The sequence below is a fragment of the Olea europaea genome, chromosome 17 (genome assembly GCF_002742605.1).
Source record: "Olea europaea var. sylvestris chromosome 17, O_europaea_v1, whole genome shotgun sequence".
In the NCBI taxonomy this organism is placed as follows: Eukaryota; Viridiplantae; Streptophyta; class Magnoliopsida; order Lamiales; family Oleaceae; genus Olea; species Olea europaea.
In genome coordinates, this window is record NC_036253.1 from 23,084,250 (window position 1) to 23,093,057 (window position 8,808).

General features: G+C 34.0%; 1 long non-coding RNA gene across 1 annotated transcript; it reads left to right on the plus strand.

Moving 5' to 3' along the window:
* The first annotated feature begins 271 nt into the window (after window positions 1-271).
* LOC111365452 lies at window positions 272-5,867 on the plus strand. The gene is made up of 4 exons (XR_002697453.1): window positions 272-3,296; window positions 3,820-3,889; window positions 4,011-4,087; window positions 5,812-5,867. It is a non-coding gene; the product is annotated as an uncharacterized LOC111365452 (long non-coding RNA).
* Window positions 5,868-8,808: the final 2,941 nt, after the last annotated feature.

Here is an 8,808-nt window from a genome sequence, read left to right on the forward strand (position 1 = left end):
GGGGTGGGGAGCTATGGGGCCAATTGACCCCCTAGTTTTGAAATTCTTTTTTATTTTTTATTTTTTTGGTAGAAGATCAAAGTTTAAAACCTACGCTATAAATGTATAATGCAACCAGTAGCTCCAAACTCAGTTTTATGCTTTTATTTATCGGGAAGTGCTATATGTACATAATTGTCTACATAACGGTGTCCATAATTACACGTGGCACTAGATCCAACATTTAATTCAAATCTCACACTTGCACATCAACAATCGGATGATTGCCACGTCACATTATAGACACCATTATGTGCAATAATTATGTACAAGTAGAATTTTCCTTATTTCTCTCCAACTATTTGAAGCCCCTGTGCAACCTGTTCGCCTCTGTGCCAATCTGCTGACTGCGGACTGCCATTACCATTTTCGGTTTGATTGTGACCCTTTAACCCAAAATATATGGGTCTGCCCCTGGAATGATGTATAGAAATCTGAAGGGTAGTTTAACTGTCATAGTTTGATGATGTAAAGAAAATGATTGGATGCATGTCCCAACTGCAAAGCCCGATTCCTGTTTTATCTTTTGTCATCTTGGCCTTTTCCATGACAGGTGCGCTTGTATGGTAGGGTCACGAACATCAATTAAAATATTGAATTTTGTGTTTGTGGGGGGAAGAGTGCACAGAATATGTTTTCTTGGCCTGGGCTTTTTCCCTTGTTGTGTTGTTCATCTCCTTTTTTTTGCTGTTTAAGTTTTATCACTCGGGTAAGAGCATGAAGATACGTATGTAAAATCTGGAACAAGATTGGCAGTAATATACGATCAGCATGCTGTCTAGCCTCTCAGGTATATACTGCTTAAATTTGACATGCCCAATTCATTACTTCAAATACATGTCAATTTTCTAAATATAAGTCACTCTAGCATTATTCAGTTCATATTGTAGTTTAAATGATTTCTTGGATACGCATAGGGGGCATTGGCATGATAAACTTTTGAGAAATCCAACTTTAATAAGACTAACAAATTCCAATTCCCCGCTCAACTGAGGGAACCAGAATTTTGCTAATTGATCTTGACCAAATCTCAGAAATTATGTCGTTGCACACACTTTTAATGATTTAGTATCATGCACCAACAGTGGTCTTGAATGGTGCCTTATTAGTGAGAATTCATTTCAAATTTTTTGAACAACTCTATCAGCAAAGCCCAACCATATAAATTTCATTAATGATTTTCTTGAATATGCTGAGGCTTTTACTTTAATCTTTAGAAGGTTTGCAATAATAACTTCTGTAAGTATTTTTCTGGTTCTTTCTTTGAATCTTCTTGACATCAGAAATTTGTGGTCACTGCTTTCTTGAGATGTTTTCATTTTATCGTTAAACAATCTTGCTTCTTTGTTCCTACTCTGTTTTTCGGGTAGACCTGGCAACGATATAATAGATGTTCACACAAAGCTATATTTTATTTTCCTGACAGCGTGTTCGAATTTGTGGTGTCCTTTTCTTTCTGTAGTGTATACAGATTAAGTCTCCTTATGCCTAGGGGTGTTAAGTGGAACTGCTCGCCGCACTATCAAGCCAAGCAGCGAATTCCTCAGCTGCTCATCGGCTTACGAGCTGGCTCATATATGTGTGGAAAATGCAATTTTTAATATAATAATAATAATAATAATAATAATAATAATAATAATAATAATAATAATAATAATAATAAAAAACTGGAGAGCCGCACCAAGGGGCGAGTTGGTGAGCCAAGCTGAGCCCACATTTGGCGAAGTAAGCCAGCAAGCACTTAATTGGCAATTACATACTGATGGTGGGTGAGCCCTGTAGCTCGGCTTGACCTATTTAACACCCTACTTACGTCAATCGCGTTGGTTTAAAGTACACTCAGTTTATTTGTTCTTCAATATATTTTATTTAGACCATCTTGTATAGCTTTCTATATGTTGTTTAATGTCTTTCTACATAGAGATACTTCAAATATACTGAACCATAAGTTGTCACAACTATAGTGCAACATGAATGATATGACTGAATAATGTGCTCGTATACTTTTAATCCTTGAGTATGAGAATGCACATGGGATCTGGAAGGACTTTTTTCACCAGAGACATGGCAGATTCAAAGGATGCATTTGCTGATTACTTTTGGATGCTGGATTTCCTTAGTGCTATTCATCTAAGTTATTTTCTTTCTACCCAACTCAAGTATCAGATAGATAAACATGGAAATTTATTTCTGGCAATTCCTTACTCTGAACTTTATCATTTTTAGATTATGATAGATATATTCATTTGGTTTTCACCTTGATCTTGGATTTTGAAAGTCGTGTCTTATTTTATTAATTATGAGTCATAGTGATGACTTAACACTCTTGGTGATGAATGTTCTAGTTTTTGTTTCGTTTAATGAAGAGCTTAAAACATTGTCTATGTTGTCTGTTACACCTTCATTACTATTCTGTTATCTTCAAATCCACAGTGTATGGACTTCTATATTATCCTGAACCCTACCCCATCTTAACTGATTGTGGAAACTAACCTTAAATGTTGGAATGTGTTTCTACATGTGGTATTTTTATTCAAAATAATTTCATGAGACAAACTAAAGGTCTCAATTCAAAAATCCAATCTCACAAGTTAAATCATTGATTTGTTCATATGAGCATGCCAAATATGATTAAGAATTCAACAGAAGCACAATGCAAAGATTTATATTGTAGACTACAGTTGACTGATACAACTAGTTGAACATGTTATAACCATTAACAAGCAACCAACCAGATGGAACCCGAACCATACCATGTAAGGTGTCAGTTTCAACTTTTGGAGCCCTGTACCAACCCTTTTAGTTCTTTATTTCTACCTTATTCCATGATACCAATTCATGGTTGATCCTGCCAAGAGACCAGTGTACTCAGGGACTTTGAGCAGTATAAATATAGACAGACTATCTTCAACGATATGTCCCTAATTTGTTCATCATGAATTAAGATGAAAAACTAGTAAATGTGATGGAATCCCTGCTATTCAATTGCTCCCTTTGTATTTTTCAGGTTACCATTTTGAATTTCATTCATTGGCAAGGCAGAATTTTGTTTCTTAGATACTTAGACATAAGAGGGATCTTGATGGTTCATTAGATTTGAAAGCTTGGAGGCTATCGTTGTCGCTGCAATGTTCTTCTCTGTGGACATCCACTATAGCAAACAAGACATCCAAATAACATGGAGTGTGATGCCTCTGTTTTGTTTCACTGGGATTGTCTGATATGCAAGCTACTGCATCTTACGACGTGCCTGGAAGGTAAAAATTGATCCAACCACCTGTGCATTCATGAAGAGTTGAGGTTTTAAGAATGGCACTTCAGAATTATATTCACCATGATCCCTTGAGAGGTCGCGTGCATAATTTTGGCTGAAAAGGGAGTCTAATTATCATGACACTTTCAATAAATATCCCTGAAAAATTTATAAGTGCCCGTCTTCTGTTAATGGTTGGTTAATAATTAGTTTGACGAATTTAGTTAACAAATTTGAACTCGTGGGATTTGGAAAAACGATCCTTTATGGTGATTGTACTGGTTTAAGTTTCATATATTCTCGCTACAAACCTAAGATGTGAGATAAAAGATTGTGTGATTGTGAAAATATTTTATACGATCGACTGTATAAACCCTTTTAAGAGGACTTGTAAACAGCATGTTTACTAGTTTTACGTTTAAAAGCTATAAGTAGGTTTGTGGCATTTGTTGTAAACTCGATTTTAAGATATCAATGTTTTAAAGTTTTGCAAGAGTAATATCAAGTAGATAATTGATCGTCTGCAGTGTTTTAAGAAATAAGCAATTAAAGCTCGGGTAGCCAAGGTCAAGAGGAAACTCAAGCTGTTAATACAAGGTTATATAGTTCGTTCAATCAAATTGTTCTGTGTTTCATTAATTTTTGTCACTGGATTTTGGGTTACATTGTTTCTTTGAGATGGAAGAGGAACTCTACTGAACGTTTATTTTCTTTCCAGGTGGAAAAGGATCTCAGCCTTTAGAACAGCAACACATCTTTTTCATGTTTTACAATGTACAAAAACTCGTTTTAAAGGTACTTTCCTCTTTCTGACCTTCAATTCTTTCTGGAAAATTTTCTAACATGCGGTGAAATTTTTATATGATTTGAAACCAATTTAAATTTGGACACAATTGCAGACAGGCTAGTATCGTCTTCCTATGTTATGTTGGCATGGTGTTTTATTTTGTGCATCATTTTCTTACGCGGCAATCTTTAGCTTGATGCCTTGTCTTCCCACAATTGTAATTGTTGACCTTGGTTTTTGTAAGGGTGATGTGGACAAGAGATCTCGACTCCATCCACGTCCATGTAGACTAGTTCATGCACCCTTGCACAAACCGTCAGCTGTAATGGCCGCGAGCACTTTGACGGTTAAGTCAATCGATGATGATAGTTTATGGGGTGTGAGAACTGCTTGAGACGTAAGCCACTTAATTGTTCGGACACCAAGAGTAGTGTATGGAAGATTATCGGTTGAGTGTTTATAATTGCATTATCTTCAAATGACACTAATTATAAGCTTTTATAATAAAATAGATGTGATACTGACCGTTGGATAAAAAGACACGTGGTCTCTCTTGATGGCAAAGGTGTGCTCTCATAGGTCCATCAATCATAGGCTAGGTGGCTTTTAATGTTTCTAAAAAGCAGCCATCCTAGTGCCTAAGCGCAATGTCCAGAATTTTTATTACTAGTCGTTAGGTTTAAAATTAGGACTTAAGTGCACTATTATTAAAATTCAATGACTTTATTAGTTATTGGCCTAGTTAAATGACATTATTGTTGATTAGCCGATAGTTTGAAAACTTAAGTGGAGAGTTAATTTGGAAGTTAGATGGAATCATGTGTAAAATATATGTAAATATACCAATTATTCATGATTCAACATGATTTATTTGACCATATGCATTATTCATCACATATTAAGCAATTTAATTGATTTGACCACATAAATAAAGGAAGTTCATTTGATTACATGAATTATTTACACCAAGTTTCAAATCAAGTCAATTGATTTGACCACATGATTAAATGTATTGAATTGACAACTTTTATGATAATGCCCAATTTATGTATTGATCATGCCTAACATTTAGCCATTTCTTTTTACTTTTCTCCACATAGTTGACGAATTTACACTAACTATTTACACCCTTCCTATTTATACTTATCAATTTGTCTCTCCACCTTTACTCTTTCTCTTGTCCTTTTCATATTAAACTCCTGTTTGGTTGGGATTAAAATTAGATTTTTAGTAAATTTTAATAAAAATTGATGAAATGTGTGGTTGAAAAGTTGTGAGTCCTATAAAATGTGTGATTAAAATTACTTATTAACTTTGATTTGGATTAAAATCTGAATTTTAATTTTACCAAATAAGGGCTAAATATAGTCGTACTTTACACAATCACACAAACTCACACATGGCTCAAGAATCTCTCTTCAACAATCACTTCTTCTTTCATTTTGAATTGTCAAGTAAAGTGTAAGTGTGCTATTACGTTATTACATGACTAATTCTATATACGTTATTTCATGGCTACGTCAAGTTATAGTCTGTATTATGTATAAGATTTTATGGACAGACTAGACTATAGTAGCGCTTCGTACGGAAATTTGGTACCATTTATGTTAGGTCCGATATTCGTGTCTCTTTATGCAAATACAAAAATTTCCATGAAATGTATATGCATGAACAAAATTTACTCACGCACACTTATAGAAATTTTATATAACATTATTTTCTTTTTTGCCAGTTTTAGAAAATTAATGGTTCAAGGCAGTCGATGAGGAGGTGAATGCCATCGTGGGATATTCAAAATAGTTTTTTTGAAGTTATATCAAATTTTATTTAATATATGTTGAATTCATTTTAAGATTTTCTTACGTCAAACATATTTTCTTTAGAATACGCTTATTATGAGTAATGTTGAATCGTAATTATTTATTAAAAATTGCATCGATTCATTTCAACTCTTTTATTTAACTTTAATTATAATTTTAGTGACACTCGAATCGGTAAGATTTCGGGTTGTCCCAATTGGTATCAGAGCGGATTTACATTGCTGTACCAATAAAAAAATGAATAAATTAGCAAAAAATAAAATAAATACTTTAGTGACACGTGTTCAAATGAATGATTTTCATTAAAATATTATTTTATAATTTATGAATTACTAGTTTCAAACAAGTAAATTGTAATAGGGGTTAAACGATTTTTTATTTTTTATAATTCCCCACAATGCGTACTCCAAGTCGTCAACCCCTCGAATCTAGTATCCATATGTTTCATTGCTATATTTAATGTCTTTAGCTGTGCATATGATTATATTAATTATGTAAATAATACAATTTATGAGGCATGAATAATTATGACTTGCTATGACAAGTATCACAAATTATTTGTTTACCTGTTGCAACATGAAGTATTAAGACATGTCATGTTCATATTTAATTATAATATGTTGCATATAAGTATGTGATATACTTTAAATTTAAAGTATTGCTTAATTTCATTTATCAAGCATTTAAGTTAGGACATGTCAATTAGGAATTGCCAAAATAACAACACTAATAATAAAAATGCAATTTTTTCCCGTCTTTACTTATTATAATGTTATTCATTAAGGTTATGACACCCAAGATCGAAGAACCAACAACGCTGAATAATCTCAACAATTTCAACAATTCGAACAACCTTAATCTATCGATGTTGACCATAATATGCTCAGCAATTCCTCGCTATGATGCGTACTTTCTTTTAGGCGATAGTGCCACAACAACACCACTACAATTGACACCACCATCATCACCGTCACCAAAGCGAAAATAACCGATAGCGACAAACATCGATAGCGACAAAAGACACAAGGAACCCAGCTGTTGTTGTCGTGTAACTATTTACGAAACAACTCGTTCCAACTTTTGAGGGTGATTTGGATTCCTTGGAAGCAGAGGATTGGTTGATAGGAATAGAAAGGATCTTCGATCTTATTCACTGCCCAGGCTCCAGAAAACTTAAATGCGCAACTTTTATGTTGAAAAATGACTCTATACATTGGTGGGACTCAACCTCAAGGTCAAGGGCCTGTCCAACTCAAGGAAAACTCTGAAGAAGTACTACCCTACAAGTATTCGAAATCTAAAGGAGACTATGTTTAATACACTGACTTAAAGCTTGATATCTCTAATTGAATACAAGCAGAAGCTTGAAGAGTTACCCCACGACGCCTTTAACTTTGTGGATATAGAAGAGAAAAATATGAGGCATTTTGAATGGGGTTTAAGGGATGATCTAAGGTAGGTAGAGGTAGTTCTTGAACTAAGAACCTATCATGAAGTGTTAACAAACGCACAACTAGCAAATTTCAGAGGCCACTCTAGTGGGGAGAATAAACAACAGTATGGGCATGCAGAAATGCACAAGTGGGAAGATAACACGAACAAAAGGACAACTGAACCATGCTAAGAAAGGCAAATGATGCTTAATTAAACGTGACAATAAGAGCTACCCAATTTGCAACAAATGCAAGAAATACCATCTGGGGGTTTGTCTCCGAAGGTTGAACATATGTTTCTAGTATGGAGAATAAGGGTATATGGCCAGGTCTTGCCATAAAATCTAGTAGAAATAGGGAAGCGCACAACAGAGGTAGGAATATGCATCCAAGGGACATGCAAGAATCTTTGTATTGATTATACAAGAAGAGGATCAGGATCTTAATATTTTAGCAGAGAGTATACTAATATCCACTTACATTCATATGTATTAATTGATTCCGATACCATTCAGTCCTTTATATCCATTAAATTTGTACAAAGACTAAATGTGAATATTATATTTGCACGTTTTGTCTTTAGAAGTGTCTATACCATCTGAGAAGATGCTTGATACGTGTGGTTTCTACATGTAATTAGGATTCAAAATGATGATATTTTGTTATTTTTTACCTAATTTATTATTTATTGCTTTTATTAGGAAAAATTCATGTTTCGACGAAGAACTTGAAGAAAGAACAAAAAGGACTAAATGAAAGAAAATCTAAAGTTCGGGGACTAAAATATTAAAAAGTTGCTTCAAACCTCACGATCAAGATTTGAGAATGCTTGGGGTCAACTGGATGACGAAAGAAGTTAAATGGATGAATTGTAGTTAAACTATTATCATGCATCGACTTTCAGTAGAAAAAAAGTTATGCTTCGAATTTTCAACTTCATATTGAGACCTTGTTTTGGCACAGAAAACGTTCGAATTGGAAAAATGATACTTCTAGATAATTGTAGCATCTGAGTAAGCTTTCTAACGCACTTTAAATTTCCTCAATCGAATATCGATAGAGAAAGTTATGACAAAAAAATTGAAATCTGGTGTCAAAAATTAGACAAGGCGTGCCCTAGTTCGCAGGAGAAGCGCGCGCCTCCCAAATAAGAAATGAGCTACTGAGGCACCTGAAGCTCCTAGGAGCGCACCTCAATGGTAAACGATGAAAAAATCTAGGTTTTTTTATTTTATTTTGGTAATCAACTTCCTTTGTATCATATAAATAGGAGAACACATTCAAACTTAAGAAGGAGAAGATAGCCCACTTTTGAGAGAAATAGAGAGAATATGCATCAAAGAACAAAGAATTCATTGCTTGGAACTAGATTTGAAGGCATTTATTGAAGATTTGAGATTTTTTCCATAACTTAATGATTCAAGTGATGACTTTCTTTTATTTTCCTTGCATTTCTTACGTTAATATGCTATGCTA